General features: G+C 43.4%; 1 protein-coding gene and 1 long non-coding RNA gene across 11 annotated transcripts in view; one reads left to right on the top strand and one right to left on the bottom strand.

Moving 5' to 3' along the window:
- Window positions 1-16,893, top strand: part of MECOM (MDS1 and EVI1 complex locus) — a 744,249-nt gene that overhangs the window by 155,767 nt on the left and 571,589 nt on the right. The gene's annotated exons all lie outside the window — the stretch shown is intronic.
- LOC128351202 (uncharacterized) lies at window positions 1,686-13,829 on the bottom strand. The gene is made up of 2 exons (XR_008319639.1): window positions 13,609-13,829; window positions 1,686-2,887 (listed from the first exon to the last, which is right to left on the bottom strand). It is a non-coding gene; the product is annotated as an uncharacterized LOC128351202 (long non-coding RNA).

Below are 16,893 nucleotides of genomic sequence, written 5' to 3'. Positions count from 1 at the left end.
TGGTTATCAGGAGCAGATACTGACTCGACGGCACACTTTACCTTTACTGTCCACAAATAGCAGCATATGCCAGTGTGGTTAGAGTGTTGAACTAGGAATGGGAAGACCCAAGTTCAAATCCCCATTCAGTCATGAAACTCACTGGGTGACCCTGGGCCAGTCACTTATCTTTCAGCCTAACCTACCTCACAGAGCTGTTGTGAAGATAAACATAACCCTATATACTGCTCTGGGCTCCTAGGAGGAAGAGTGGGATAGAAATGCAAATAAATAAATATGTGGTTGTCATTGTAATATTCAACAAGGAGATTCCGAGGGCTCATCTACTGAATGTAATTGTAGCAGCATTACAGCCAAAATAAATTTATTGAGGGTCCTTGGCAGAACTGTATTACTTGGATTCCAAGGGTTTCTGATGCACAAGCGGTTGTGGGGAGGAGTTTAACTAACCCAAATATAACAGAGCCAGTGTGGGCAGTAAAAATTGAGCACATTAAAGAGTAGCCTGAGACAGTTGTTTAAGATCTAAAAGCAAGGAAGCTTTATTGGGGAAGTTACATTCCTGGATAGAAAGCCTGTATGCCTGAGCTTTCTGTCTTAATAGCATAGAGGAAAGAGAGAGAGAGAGAGAGAGAGGCCACCTGGCTAGTGGAATCTGCAGCAGAGAGACTCGAGCATTGTGGGATAGGGGTGTGCAGAACTGGGCCGGTTTGAACCCAGTTCGAATAGAACCAGGCTGGTTCAAACTCAAACTGGACTGCCCCCCCACCAAATGGGTGCCAGTCTGAATTCAAACTGAACCAACCCTGGTTCTAATGGAACCGGTTTTATGGTATGCTTGCAAAGGGAAATCTGGTGAGGATTCCCCTTTAAAGGAGGAGGACCTGCCTTTAAAATACTTCTAAGGGTGATTGAGGGGGTGGGGCGCAGCGAGGGCACCTTACCACCACCACTACCACCACCGGTGGCTCTTCTAAACTCTGAACTGGGCCACGCTGGTCCGCTGGCATGCCAGACCCAATCTGGAGTTCAGAGGAGCTGCTAGTGCTGCTGGTGGTAAGGTGCCCTCTCACCGCCCCCCTTCCCACCGGCTGTCATTAAAAGTATTTTAAAGGCAGGGTTCTCCCCATTTGGTAGTAAAGGGGGAACCTCACCAGATTCTCATTTACAAGCATACCCCTCTAACTGAATCGAACCAGTTCTGAACTGGTTCAGCCCAGTTCGACCCGTGAACTGAACCGAGAACCAACTGAACTTGGTGCAAATTCAAACTGAAGCACCGGAATTTTTATTTATTTATTATTGTTAGATGGAATCAGTTCCATGAGCACCCCTATTGTAGGAGCAAGAAAGGCAGAATGATAGGCCCTGATAATATCAGTCTACCAATCATAGAAAGCCAGATCAGCCCGAGAGACAAGAGGGAAAATCAAGAGGAAGACCCTTCCTCACTGACACTACTCTTAATGCCCCTAGTGATCACTAGGATAAAAGGTGCTCACAGTCGATGCTGCTGGAGTTTCATCTCCAGAATAAGCTATGTTTTTTCCTCTGCAGGTATGACCATAATTCCCATTCCTGGCCTACATTCCCAGCCCCATTGTGCTATACCTGGGGACCATCTACAATGCAGAGAATATTATGTTTTCAATGTGTTCTTCATCAGATGCTTATACAATGCAACACAATGCTTATATTTTTATTTATTATTTAGCAAATTTGCATACCGCTCAACACCGAAGTCTCCAGGCAGTGTACAGCATAAAACAAACCAAGAATTAAACACTTAAAATGTATAAAAGTTCGCCGCTAGGTAGGCCACAGTTCAGCAGCAGAGCATATGTCTTGCACACATAAAGTACCCCAGCAATTTCAGTAAAAGGATTACAGATAGCAGAGCTGAGAGAGATCCTTGCTTCAGGCTTTGGAGAACTACTGCCATTCAGAACTACTGCTGGGCTAGATAGACCAATGGTCTAATTTAGTGTAAGTTAGTTTGATATGTATACTATTCCAGGGCTCCCCTTGGTTGGAGTGTGACTCTGTATCATGCTTATCCTAATGATCAATCCAGCCCTGTTACCCATGGAAAGTCTCCATCACAAGATGCTTGAGTGATGGATAATCCTGGCCTTGTAATCTACCAAGTTTGGATGGCGTTAATTCATGGGCATTTTGTCAACAAGTGTCTTATTTTTTGATCCTACCTATTCTCTGGGAATCTGCTGCTGTGAAGAATGATCTCCCTTACCTCATTTACCTTGTTTGTTGTTCCTGAGCTCATGTCATGGCTCATGCATGAGGCAATCATCCTGTGGAGCAGAGGACTCGCCAGAATGTTTTCGTTGCCATTTGAACCGCAGCAATGGCTGGCACTTGCGTGTTATTTCAGACGAGTGTACAAAAGTCTGTGTTCTTCTTAGTAATGTTAAAACTATGGACCAAACTAACACCAGGCAGGAAATTCAATCTGAAGATTGACATGCTGTCCTTGGCTTGCCTCCGAATACCTCAGTAGGCTGTGTTGTGGACCATCAGCATATACGGACCATCAAATATGCCAGAACTCTGTGAGGATAGAAGGCAGGCACCCACAGGTGGTGTGTAATTTCTGAGTTAGGGATGCCAGTCTGTCTGAAAGTCAGGCCATCTGTCTTGGAAGTTCTTATATCTGCCTCCAGAAGCAGTGAAGTGGTAGCTGATGGCCTGGGGAAAGAACTTTGCACCAGTTCAAAAGTACCCCTTTCCTATTGCCTCTTGTGTCCCAGAGCTGAGGTAAATGTGACACCGAAAACAGCTTCTTGTAAGCTCTGACTCAAGTTAAGAACTCCTCAAAGAGGACTAGATGCATGATGAGGAGACTGCGGAAGAACAGCAAACTGTCTGCCTGTCCAAAGAAAACATAAAAAGTTTAAAGCAAGACAACCATTTTAATCCATTTTTGGAAGGGCACGGGTGCGGAGGGAGGCCGGCGGTAGCTCCCTGGCCCCACCCTCCGCATCTGAGATCAGACGCAGGGGGCCAACTAGCCACACCTCCTCATCTGATGTCAGACACGAGGGTGTGGTCTCCCTCCCAAATGGGGCTGCATGGCCCCGTTTGGAAGGGAGATAGGCCTGAGTGACCCTCCCTGCCTTTACTCCGGCTGCACTGCCAATGCAGCACAGGTCGATTTCCTCACGGCCCCATTTGGGAGCAAAATAACGCCCCCCGCATCTGACGTCAGATGCGGGGGGGGGAGTGTCTGGGGCCACGAAGCACGGATCCTGGGGGCAGAAGCCCAGGTTCTTTGAATCCGTTTGCTCAATGGTGGCTCCGCCCCTAGCGGTATATAAATAAAATCAAGTAAGTAAGTAAGTACGGGCAGGGCAATCCTATGCACAGCCACTCAGAAATAAGTTGCATGGTGTTCAGTAGGGTTTACTCCCAATTAGGTGTGCATAGCACTTCAACATAAGGCAAGCCTAAGAGGCAAGATGCCTCTAAATACCAGTTGCAGGGGAGCAACAGCAGGAGGGAGGGCATGCCTTCAGCTCCTGCCTGTGGGCTTTCCAGTGGCATCTGGTGGGCCACTATGTGAAACAGGATGCTGGACTAGATAGGCCTTGGGCCTGATTCAGCAGGACTGTTCTTATGTAAGGCTGCACTCCTGGAACACACAGGGAATTAGGTCCCAATGAACACAGTGGCCAACATCCTAACTAATGAAGCATAGGTGCTCCGTGAAATGCATCAGTGCTGTGGACAGGTTTCAGACTAACACAGCACCAATGCTCATGGAAAGTGGGATTTTGACAACCAGCCACCCACCCCCAGAAATCCTCTGTGTCACCCAAAAATATGTCTCTGTTGGCGACGTGACCCTCAGGGACATACTTTTGGGTAATACAAAGGGCTTCTGGGGATTGTCAAAATTCACATCACCAACACAACCCATGAAAGTGCCAGTGCAGAGTTAGTCAATCATGTCTGCAGCACCAGCACATCTCACGGAGCACCAGCGTATCATTAGTTAGGATGTCAGCCACTGGCACTTATTTCCAAATAAACAGACTTAAGGTTATGCTGTAAAAGTGGCAAGCACAAAAGCAACACTAATAGCAGCAGGCAGATAAAACTGTCCCTGAATTTAAAAAGTCTGAACAAATCAAACAATTTTGACCATGTGCTGAAAATGCATAAGGGTTGGCACCAGTGGATGACCATAGGGAAAACATTCCAGAGCAGGGCTTCTGCTGCAAAGAAGTCCTGCTCCTCCATCACCAGCACCTAACCTGAGTAGGTAGGAATGCCTGCTGGGCCCAAGTCGTACAGAAGTTTATACGTTAACACTGGCACTTTGAATGGAGCCTTGGAATGCATAGGGAGCCAGTGATGCTGTTTTCAGACTGCCGAGATGTGTTCTGAATTACTCAAGCCAGTTAACAGTCTAGGTGCAATATCTGAACCAAGCCAAGAGAAGTTTCCAACTGATTTTTAAAGGCAACCCCACATACACTGCATTGCAATACATAGGTTACATTGGAAGTTGCTTTATACTGAGTCAGACCCTGGTCCATCTGGCTCAGTATTGTCTATAGTGATTGGCATAAGAACATAAAAACATAAGAATAGCCCTGCTGGATCAGGCCCAAGAATGCCCATCTAGTCCAGCATCCTGTTTCACACAGTAGCCCACCAGATGCCACTGGAAGCCTACAGGCAGGAGTTGAGGGTATGCACTCTCTCCTGCTGTTACTCCCCTGCAACGGGTATTCAGAGGCATCCTGCCTTTGAGGCTGGAGGTGGCCTATAGCCCTCCGACTAGTAGCCGTTGATAGTGATCCAAACCCCTCTTAAAGCCATCCAGGTTGTTGGCCATCACCACATCTTGTGGCAGAGAATTCCACAAATTAATTATGCATTGTGTGAAAAAGTACTTCTGTCCTAACTTTCCCAGCAATCAATTTCATGGGCTGACCCCTGCTTCTAGTGTTATGGGAGAGGGAGAAGAATTTCTCTCTATCCACTTTCTCCACACCATGCATGATTTTATAGACTTCTATCATGTTTCCCCACAGTCATCTTTTTTTCCTAAACTAAATAGCCCCAGGTGCTGTAGCCTTGCCTCATAAGAAAGGTCCTCTAGGCCCCTGATCATCCTGATTGCCCTCTTCTGCACCTTTTCCAGTTCTACAGTGGCAACAGCTCTCCAGATTTCCAAGCAGGAGTCTTTCAAAGCTCTACCTGGAGGTGCCAGGGATAGACTCTGGGATCTGGGATCTTCTGCATGCAAAGCAGATGTTCTACCACTAAGCTATGGCCCCATCCCTAAATGCATTGCAGTAGTCAAGCCTGGATGTTTTTACCAGGGCCATACACCACAGTCCAGTTTTTAGCCTACTCATCTAGTCACCTAGAATTTAAATCTGGGCAAGTTGTGTTCAATGAAATTTTTTCCTTTCCTTTCCTTTTTTCTTTTGCTGCCCCTCTGTGCGAAGTGGCGCCTTCAGCAGTCTTTGAAGTACCACTTTGAAGTACAGTAGCAGAGGCTGCATCCAGGGCAAGGATGCACTGGTGCAGCAAGAAAGCTGCCTAACAGAACTTGCTAACTAACTGCACTGGTGCAGTAAGCAATTTTTGTTGCCCTCCCCCTTTCTAGGAAGCCCTCTGTGCCCCCCAAAATATGTCACCGAGGTCTGTGCAACTCTCAGGGATATATTTTTGGGTAACACAGAGGGCTTCCTGGAGAAGGATGTCAGAAATTGCTACTTCCCCACTGCACTGGTGTGGTTAGCTGGAACATTCTGTTAGGCTGCTCTCTCGCTGGACCAGTGCATCCTTGCTCTGTATGTCAGCCAGTGTTCTTGGTAGCCCGCTTGTGCTGGTTGCTAATTTCTTTCTTTTTCTTTGCTCTAAAATGTGACAGGAACACAAGTTGTAGAGCAAAAATTATGGTGACTGGCAGGCAGAAGCCAGCATTCCAGAATGTTATCAGCTCTTAAAGTGCTGCTGAAGCCACTGCTACCCACAGAGGGAGGGAGGAACTGCCTCCAGCACCCCTAAAAAGGCAAATACAAGAACTGTGAGAGTATATATTTTGGGAGCTTAATTGAAAGCTTGAATACCATATTTTAGACACACACACACACACACACACACACACACACACACACACGGAGACCTTGCATTAGAGCTATACATGTTGTGACAAGGATATAATCAGTTGCACTGGTTAATCCATTAATAATTTATTTATGGCATTACACTTTTTAAAAATAAGCTTCCTGGTGGTAACCAGGAAGAGCAAGGGATGATGGGAGGATTCACACTGGTATATTCTCATCAGCCAGGGCAAATGGCCTTATGCAATCAACTGCCCATTTTCATTTCCACAGAGGTCTCCAAAGAGGTATAGGAGGAGCTTATACCTGCATATGCAAGATGCATATCACACCTGTACTGTGAGGCTTTTGAAATTCCCCCTTTCCACAGCAGCCCCTTGCAGATCCCCAAAAATTCATTGCGAGAACTTCTGGAGCTACAGATGGAAAGGAAAATCTAGAGAGGCCTGGTATGCAGATGGATGTGTTTGGGTATGTGCCCAGCAATCCTTGAGTCTACTGTATATTTGCCCAAGAATAAGAACTGTATTGCTGGATAAAACATTAGGTCCATCAGTTCCAACATTCTGGTTTCAAAAGCAACTGGCCTTCATCTAAAACCAAGGTCCATTGTTTCTTTCTCTCTCTCTCTCTCAAATAATAAAGTGCATGTTTTACTTTGTAAAGCTGACCTTAGGTATGTTTGGGCAGAACCCTCAGCTGTGATTAAGCTGAGTTTCCTCTATTCTGTCATGCTCCAGAGCTAACAGGGCCGCTGCTCAGAATGTGGCTTGCTCCACACTTCTCGCATATATACGCCCACATTATCTTACATCCCAAGCAAGCCAGCTTGTCAGTAGGCAATTATGGTTTTTGCTTGGTTTATTTGGATTGGCCAGGTCTCAGCTTTCCAGCGAGGGACTCTGTTTGTAAAAACGGATCATTAATGATAACAACAGATGACATGTGTCTGAAATATTGGGTGGATAAGGGAGGCTTTTTCACACACACCCCTTTTCTGAACGTCTGCAGTTTAGAAGCCTGCTTGCTGGCTTGTCACTACACAGAGAGATCCACAGGATTAAAACTTGGTTGTTTGAATATTTTCACAGCAATCACTGCAATAAAGCAGATCTCAGTGAAGCAGATCTCAGCAAGTGGAGCAAGCCTGGGCTTCCCATTACATTTTACTCCTGAGTTTCTATAACAAGAGGTAACTGCGGTGTTTACTTCTTGGTCAGTGGCTGACGACTTAACAAAGAACTAGTGCAATGGGGGAAGCACTGATATAGCACCAGGGCTTCTGGACAGTTCCAGACTAGCCGCCTACTACTAAAAATATTTATGTACTGCTTTTCAGCAAAAGTACTCAAAGCATTTTACACAGATAAACAAACAAACATACAAGAGGGTTCCCTGTCCCAAAAGGGCTCCCAATCTAAAAGAAAACATCAGGTAGACACCAGCAGCAACCACTGGAGGGATGCTGTGCTGACGTTGGATAGGAACAGTTGCTCCCTTCCTGCTAAATATAAGAGAATTGCCACTTTAAAAGGTGCCTCTTTGCTGAATTAGCTGGTGAGGTTGTGTGTGGGGGGCAGATTTAAGCAGCCTTCCCAAGCAGTACTGGATGAAATTGATTTCTTGGATCCTTTCCAGTCTTGCTTCCAGCAGGGTTATAGGAAGGATTTGGAAATGGTCTTTTTCACTCTGGCAGATAAACTACACTGGGAGATAGACAGGGAGACTGTGCCTCTGTTGATTTTCCTGGACCTCTCAGATGATTTTGATACCATCAACCATGGTATCCTTCTGGATCACCTCTCTGGGTTGGGACTTGGAGGCACTGTGATATGGTGGCTCCAGTCCTACCTGGAGAGTTGAACCCAGAAGGTGGTATAGGATGATGCCTCCTCTGCCCCTTTGGCCATTGAGGTCTATGGGGTACCACTGGGCTCTGTTCTGTTCCATATGCTGTTTAATATATACATGAAACCACTGGGAGAGATCATTTCTGTCTATGAGCTGCAATATCTTCAATATGCTGATGACACACAACTCTATATATCATTTAAGTCAACAGATACCAGGGAGGTAGTGTCTTGAACCAGAGCTTGGAGGTTGTCCTGTGTTGGATGGGGGCAAACAAGCTGAAACTAAATCTAGACAAGATAGAAGTGCTCTGCATTGGTAAAACTGATTATTTGAGTGGTGCATCAGTTCAATTCATCAGGGGCATCTCTTGCAAGTGATTGGGAAAGCTGCACCTGTTGGGTGTCTGCCTGGATGCATCCCTGCCTAGCCCAATGTTCAGATGAAAGACCAAGGCAAAGTATGGGTGCATGGGACCTCGTTTCTAAAGCCGGTATAAAATACTAGACTGTACAAATTCTTGATAACTTATATGGCATGGAAGTTATGGGCACTTTAACTTGGAATTTCCATACTTTTTAGAGCATGAGTGAAAATGTAAAGCATCTTAACTCTCGTCTTAAGCCGAATGTTTTTGGATGACTGAATCTGGTCTTGGATGGGGGTCACTGAGACAACACTGAGACAAGATGGAGAAGTCCTGAGACAAGGTTCACAACTTGGGGGTCCTCCTTGGAGGTCAAGTTGGTGGTGGTGTGCAAGAATGCCTTTTACCAGCTATGCTCCTTCTTGGAAAAGTTACATCTGACTTCAGTAACTGGTCACATCCAGACTGGACTACAGCAAGGTGCTCTATGTGGGGCTGCCTTTGAAGACTGTTTGGAAGATCCAGCTGGTCCAAAATACTGCTGCAAAGATCTTCATGGGGCTTGTTGCATCACAGATATTATACCCATCCTGTGACAGCTCCACTGGTTACAAATTTGCTTCCGGGTTCGATCCAAGATGCTGCTTTTGACCTTTAAAGCCCTACATGATATGGGTCCAGGGTGTCTGTTGGACTGCCTTTCTCATAAAAATCTGCCAGCACTCATCAATCAGCATTTCAGGCCCCACGTGTGGCCCCACCACTGACTGAGTTTTGGTTGGATTTTCAGTTGTGGTCCTTCAACTCCGGAATGCCCATCTTGAGGAGGTTTGCCAAGCTCCCCCTCTCAGGATCTTCAAAAAGCACTTGAAGACCCATCTATTTAGAGATACTTTTTACTGTTTTTATCTGCAGACTATATCTAGTGGGTTAATAAATTTTTGAAGTTTTAAACTTTTAATTGGGTCTTGTTTTTAGCTAACTTAAAAATTTTTAAATGGTTTTATTTGTTTTAATGTCTACTATTTTATTATTCTTGTAAGCCACCCTGAGCGGTTTTATACTGGAGGGTTGGGATATAAATCATTTATACCCATATTTACCTGAATAGAAGATGACCTTGAATTTAAGACGACCCCCTTAAAAAACAGAGATTAAATACATGTTATACCTGTGCTACACTGATGACATCACTCTGACAGCGGAGCATGCGAATGATCTGCAAGCTCTAGTAATGAAACTCAAGGAGCACAGTTTAAAAACAGGACAATGACTAAATGTAAAGATAACTAAACTAATGACAATGGGTACAGCAACCAGCCTCAAAACTGATAATGAAGACATTGAAGTGGTGGATAGCTTCTGCCTTTTAGGATCGATCATCAACATTAAAGGATCCAGCAGTCAAGAAATACACTGCAGACTAGCACTTGGGAAGGTTGCAATGAAGGCCTTGGAAAGGATATTTAGATGCCATGAAGTGTCTATACCTACAAAGATTAGAATCGTTCAGACAATGGTTTCCCCCATGACACTCTATGGATGCAAAAGCTGGACTTTTCAGAAGCAAGATAGAAAAAGTATTGACACTTCTGAACTTTGGCGCTGGAAAAGACTTTTGAGGATCCCATGTACAGCCAGGAAAACAAACAAATGGACCTTAGAACAAATCAATCCAGAATTTTCACTTGACGCACCAATGACCAGGCTCAAACTATCATACTTTGGACACATTATGCAAAGACTCAGCTCCCTTGAGAAGTCCATAATGCTGGGGAAAGTTGAAGGAAAGAGAAGAAGATGACCAGAAGCAAGGTGGATGCACTCGATTACGACAGCAATGAATGCACCACTGAGAGACCTTAAAGGCCAAGTTGAAGACAGATCATCGTGGAGAGAATCTATTTATGTGGTCGCTAAGAGTTGACACCAAATTGATGGCACTTAATCAATCAATCAATCAATCAATCAATCAATCCCTGTATTTACACAAAAGGAACAGCACTCTGACAACCCCCAGCCCCGCAATTTCTAATACCAAAGAACCTCCCCGTCTGTCTCTCTCTCTCTCTCTCTCTCTCTCTCTCTCTCTCTCTCTCTCTCTCTCTCTCTCTCTTCTCTTCTATGGATCTAGAAGACTAAGAAGACTAAGGATACTATATTGATGATGAGCCTTTTCTGAACGTTCTGTAGGAAACTGACTACATACATTTTCTAAGGAAGATTGTGAAATATATTCTGAATGTGCAAAGTCCTCCAGTACATAGAAACTTTTGGGGGAAAAGTCTATTTTTTAAATAGTCTAAGTTTCTAAATGACATTGCTTTCCATCTTTTTTTTTTTTAATTGTGATTGTGAGGGTTGTGTGCTACAAGAATGACTGCACATGGATTTTTAAAATGAACAAATCATTATTACTTTTATTTATTTCTATTAAAATACTTTTCTCCTGTCTTTCCCTTTAAAATATCCAGACAACTTATGAGTATTAAAATAAGATCATCAGACTGAGAACTTTATCTTAAAATGCAAGATATAAATCTGTATAACAATAATAAGAATTAAAAGTAAAGTATACCATCGAGTCAGTGTCGACTCCTGGCGACCACAGAGCCTTGTGGTTGTCTTTGGTAGAATACAGGAGGGGTTTACCATTGCCTCCTCCCACGCAGTATGCCTTTCAGTATCTTCCTATATCGCTGCTGCCTGATATGGGTGTTTCCCATACTCTGGGAAACATACCAGCAGGGATTTGAACTGGCAACCTCGGGCTTTGTAGTCAAGCCATTTCCCCGCTGACAAATTATTCAGTAAACACAAACACAGCTCCAGATATAGGAAGTCTTCAGACCTACAGCACAATTAGCCCCTGAAACCTGTGTCTTAAGTTGAAATGGCTTAACTTGTAACCTGTTTTCCCATAGGAAACAATGTTATGAAAAGCATTTTTTCCAGCTGCTATCAAAGCTGGTGGTGTGTCTGTTACAGATGTGCAGACATACAGCAGAGAAGTTGATGGTGGAGAATCAGAAGTTGCTCACCCTTGCCACCCATTTCCTTCCCAGTCCCTTTCTGGCTCTTTCTCACTTTTCCATGGAAGGCAATCAGGTTGCTCATCTTCATCTCTTCCACCTCCTGGGCAATGGTTAGACAGGGAAGGAAGCCTATCTAACCATCATATATATATGTATGTATGTATGGTTTCTCTATGTAAACCGCTTTGGACATTTATTTGTGTCCAAACAAAGTATTTGTGTGTGTGTGTCTATAAATATTTTTTGTTGTTGTTGTAGAGGTGGCAGTAGTGGGGGGACCATCTTGGATGCGAAAATTAGCCAATCACTCTGTAGTTTCAAATGCTGCTACAGCTGCTGCTGCCAGGACTATCAGTCTCAATGACAATGTGAACTTGAGCTGCCATTGTTGCCTCCTCCTCCTCCTCTAGCCTACATACCTGCAGCCATCTAATGGAGCCTCCCCTTCTGCGGCGAATGTTGTCAAGTTGAAATACAGTTGTAAAGTTGAAACAAGGTGGCAATTTGCAAATGTCAAGTGTTTGGAGTATCGGAAGTTAAGGATCACTTGTAATAGATATGTTAGGCATTTTACTGTGCAGATATTACACATCAATACATTAAAAATGTCCTATTTATATGTATGGATATGTGATTTTGATATGGTAATTTCCCACATATATTTTTGAAGGAGGCGAGGTCAATGCAATGAATAGTTTACTTCAGTGGTTCCCAACTTCGAGGCCTCCAGATGTTGCTGAACTACAACTCCCATCATCGCTAGCCACAATAAATAATAGCTGGGGCTAATGGGAGTTGGAGTAGCTAGGGACAGTTGTAGCATGGCTTAACTCATAGTTACAGACCTTCAGATAATGGACAGATGCTCTAATGTTCCTAACTGTGGTAGATAATCTGTAGTAGCTTTTTCACACTTTCAAGTCATCACTGGAAGACTATCTTCAACCAGTGATGAACGAGCATGTCTGAATTGGCCCTAACATTAGGGTTTGCACCAAATCAGTTTTGGGAGCACACATGATCTTTTGCCCACTCTGAGTCACCGCCTTACACATTAGGACTTTCCTCCAACCATCATGGAGAGATGTCCCCTCTTATCTGTTGTAGACAAAAATGCAATGATGTAGTACAGAAAAGCAGCGAAATTGGCATTCTTCATCTCTGTCTGTAGCCAGCACAATCTCCTGAGGATTGTTCACAATGATTATTCTTCCATTATGATGTTATTGCCTAGGATAGGGGTGGTAGCTAGACTGAAAATAATCTTTTTCTCTTTTCCTCTCCAAAACTCTTGGCTGTGTTGACAAAAGTACAACAGAAATCACTGCAGGGAAAAGGTCAGCTGGTTACAGTGCTTTAGTGTTTAACTGGTAAATATTTCTTTCTTTAAAAAAAAAAGTATTTCTAATATTTTACCTTTTGGAAAGTTTTCAATGCATTTCAGATCCAGAGTGACTCAATCACTGTAAGTTTTCCTGGTTCCCTGTGGGAATTCTTTACAATGGCTGCATTATATAAGCTGTTGCCATTTCTGCTTCTAATTGGCCAAAGCATGTTTCAATAATACAATACTGCCAGTTGTACAAGAACCTATTTTTGGCAAAACATTTTGCATCTATCCATATGTAAATACAGATGTTTAGCTAAAGATAACAAGTCTCTTAAATGGCCTTGAAAACTATTCTCAGAGTTCTAGCTTCTGAGAAGACAGGGAATTCAGTAACAAGGGAATTCTTTTGACATTTTTAAATGTGCTGCAAATCAGGGTGGGGTGGGCAGGTAAGCTGCCAGGGGCGGGGGTCCATAACAAGCTACTGTTAGATAAATATAATACACTGAAGTTGGTGAAAGTTTTTCTGGGTAAACTTTGGAGCCAGAGGCAATGTGAAAGCCTCTTAAAAAGCAAGTATAGCTGTTTTAAAAAGTAACACATTGTCTGACATGAAGCCAAATCCAATTGATTTAAAACAGGGCACAGAATTTGATCACAACCTAATCTGGTAGGAGAACCCTGGTAAGCAGAGCTTTGGACCATATGTTCTTGTTTATGAATGACCTGGAAGGCCAATAAACAAAGTATTACAGTAATCAAAACAGGAAGGTACAGGTAGGTGCGTGAACACAGCTGCATAAAGTAAAAAACTCAAAATGGCTGATGGTTTGGAATTTTTTTTTTTTTAAATGAGAAATGTGATCTTTGCTGAAATTACATGTTGTTAAGATAGGATTTTTCAGTGACTTTTATACTGACCTGGATGTCTCCTGGATTTGGGATGTGATGATGGCTGGTGGTGTGACTTGGGATGTAAAATACGAAATGTGGAAATGTTACCACTAAGTACAGGTGTGCACAAAATGGATTTTCCTGTTTTGATGAAACACTCAAAACGTTTCGAGTGTTTCGAGTGCTATTTTTTTTTAGCAGAGCTGGTCTGCCAAGTGGGGTCAGCAGGTAGACCAGCCCTCCAAGGCAGGCCGATGTGCTAAATGTTGAGTGGAAGCCTGGTCTACTCGCCTCACACAGTGAGTAGACCAGGCCTCTGCTCCGGACATAGTGCGTCAGCTCACCTCAGAGGACTGGTCTACCTGCCAACCCCAATTGGTAGATCAGCTCTCTCTATTAAAAATGGCACTTGATACACTCAAAACAATTTACGCTTGAACTCAAAACAGGCCCTTTATTTTAAGGATGATTCATTTCGAGCTTGAAACACTTGAAGTGGCCATATTGAACTCAGATTGTGTCAAGCTTGTATCAGTTTGCACATCTATACCACTAAGATCAGTCTTATCAGTAAGAAAATGCATTAAATCATTACTTAAACTACTTTAAAATATTTGGAAAACAAGGAAAGTGGCAGGCAGTGGGACCTGGGAGACACCTGCCAACAAGCAGTTGAGATGTGGCCTACAGGAAGCACTTCACCATATGTCTTTGTTGCCATGGAGATAGGACAGCAACCAGAATCTCCTTTGCTTTCTTGGGAATTGGGAATCCCCCCCCCCGCCCCGAGAAATTCTGTCATTCTGGCACAGTTGTGCAGATTGTCAGTAGTTGTATAAGTCTGAGATTGGAGATGAGATGGATCAAGTGTGTGTGTTTTTTAATTATTATTATTCTGAATGGTTTTCATTGGATCTGTCTTGTTATTGGTTAAATTATTAAACAACATTGGTTGACATGTTGCACAATCTTATGGAACTGGAAGGCTCTGTGGAAGGGCTGCAGCAAAGCTGGAAGGCAACCTGGATGATTTTATCTATCTATCTATCTATCTATCTATCTATCTATCTATCTATCTATCTATCATATTTTTACACCACCCAAAACTTACGACTCTGGGCAGTTTACAAGAAGATTAAAAAGTAAAACATTAATTAAAAACAAAAACAAAACAAAACAAAACAAAAATTTAAAAGCAAGAAATGTAAAACACAATTTAATTTTTTAAAAACAATATTCTAAAAATAACATTCAAAACAATCAAAACAATATCATTTAAAAGCCTGGGTGAAGAAATGTGTTTTAAAAGACTTTTTAAAGGATGTCAGAGATGGGGAGGCTCTTATTGCACTAGGGAGCGCATTCCAAAGCCTCGGAGCCGGTGGCAAATGCAGACGGACCTCTCCTGATGATCTCAATGGGCGGCAGGGTTCATTACGAAAAAGCCATTCTCTTAATAACCCAGGGCCCAAGCTGTTTAGAGTTTTATAGGTTATGACCAACACCTTGTATTTTGCCCGGAAACATATTGGCAGCCAGTGTAATTCCTTCAATATGGGAGTAATATGGTCTCTCCTAGATGACCCAGAGACCAGCCTGGCTGCCACATTCTGGACCAACTGTAGTTTCCAGACTACTTACAAGGGCAGCCCCACATAGAGCGCATTGCAGTTTGTGGCTGCACAAGCCCCTGCATTTATCCCCATCCATGATAATAAGGGTACATACAGTAACACTGCTTGTGCAGCTGCCAGTTTTTAAAAGCACTGGGGCTCCCTTCCCGCTTCACTGTAGCCCCATCACAGAGCCTTCTGGCTCCATTAGTCTATGAATCAGTCACCATTTCAACTGTTGTTTAATGTATTAAATAATATTTAAATCCTTAGAAGTAGCCAAAGTTAAGAAAAGGTCTAGACCAGGAATAGGTAACCTTTGCCACCCCTGTGGTTGTGGGTGGGGATGATGGGAGTTGTAGTGCAACAACAGCTGGAGTGTCAAAGGTTGTCAACCCCTGGAGTTGACTATTATGGAAAACCAATGTGTGCTAGGGCTAACTGCACATTATACACAAACATGTGCAACTAACCCCAATACTGTTTTATTTTTTTTAATTAGGAGCCACTTTGGGAAAGGTGAAATTAATAATAATACAACTTTATTTGTTAGTCGCCCATTATCAAATTGTTCTCTGGGCAGCTCACAACATTAAAGCATCTAATAAAAATGCATAAAATGCGTCAAATCCAAACACACACACACACACACACACACACACACACACACACACACATGAAGAAAGAAAAGAATACAGAATACAGTATAAAACAATGTAAAAACTTGTTTTTTTAAAGTCATTTAAAAAAATCAAATTTAAAAAGCCTGAGTGAACAGAAAAGTCTTTACCTGGCTTCTAAAAGAACAAAGTGATGGTGCCAGGTGAACCTAAATGGGGTGCAATCACTGAAAAGGCCCTCTCCCTGGTAGCCACCCACCTCACCTCGTTTAGATGTGAGAAATTAGAGCAGAGAAGTGGAAAGGATTAAACAGGCACTTAACGTTTCCACCACTCAGCATTTATCTGCTCCAAGGACTGCTAACTCAAACGTGCTTTTGGGGGAAAACATCATTGGGAAGATGATTCAGAATGGAGAAATGGAGGCTGGAGAAAGGAATAAGCACCCCATTCCTCCCCTATGATTTCTCATAGGGGAGTTTCTAAGTTCACCCCTTCTGAAGCAGCTTTTGATTAAAAAAAAATGGAATCCAAGCTCTGTTACATGCAACTGCTTGTACCTTGTACCTCCCAGTGCCAGGCATAGATAGCCTTTTAGATATGATGGAGCTGTGCCACCATATTTAGAACTTTTCTAGATCAGTGTGTACCTTCCAGTGCCAAGCAAACAAGGGATCCAGTGGATCCCATGGGCTGGGTTCACCCATAATATGGCACCTCAGGTTTGCACAAGGTGCCTCAGCCCAGGAGCACATACCGCCCTTACTTCCTATGTCAATCCTGATATGTCGAGATTGGTCATGTTGTGCAAGCCCATCAATCTCAGCATTGCAAGCACTGCCTTGCTTGCTGCAGAGAACCTAACATCTGTAACTTGCTTCAAATCTCAGTTGAAGATGTCAGGTTCACTGCAGCTAGTAGGGCAGGATATGCTGAGATTGGTTGTGTTGTGAGAACCCAGCAATCTTGGCACATTGGAGCCTAGGCCATAAATAGAGGCAGCACACACTCCTGGGTTTGCGGCACCTTGTGTGAATTTGAGGTGCCATGTTGTGTATGAACCCAGCCATAGTCCAGCC

Source organism: Hemicordylus capensis, chromosome 3 (assembly GCF_027244095.1).
Source record: "Hemicordylus capensis ecotype Gifberg chromosome 3, rHemCap1.1.pri, whole genome shotgun sequence".
Taxonomy (NCBI): Eukaryota; Metazoa; Chordata; class Lepidosauria; order Squamata; family Cordylidae; genus Hemicordylus; species Hemicordylus capensis.
Note: the sequence above shows the minus strand (reverse complement) of the source record. Positions and strands in the feature narration are given on the sequence as shown.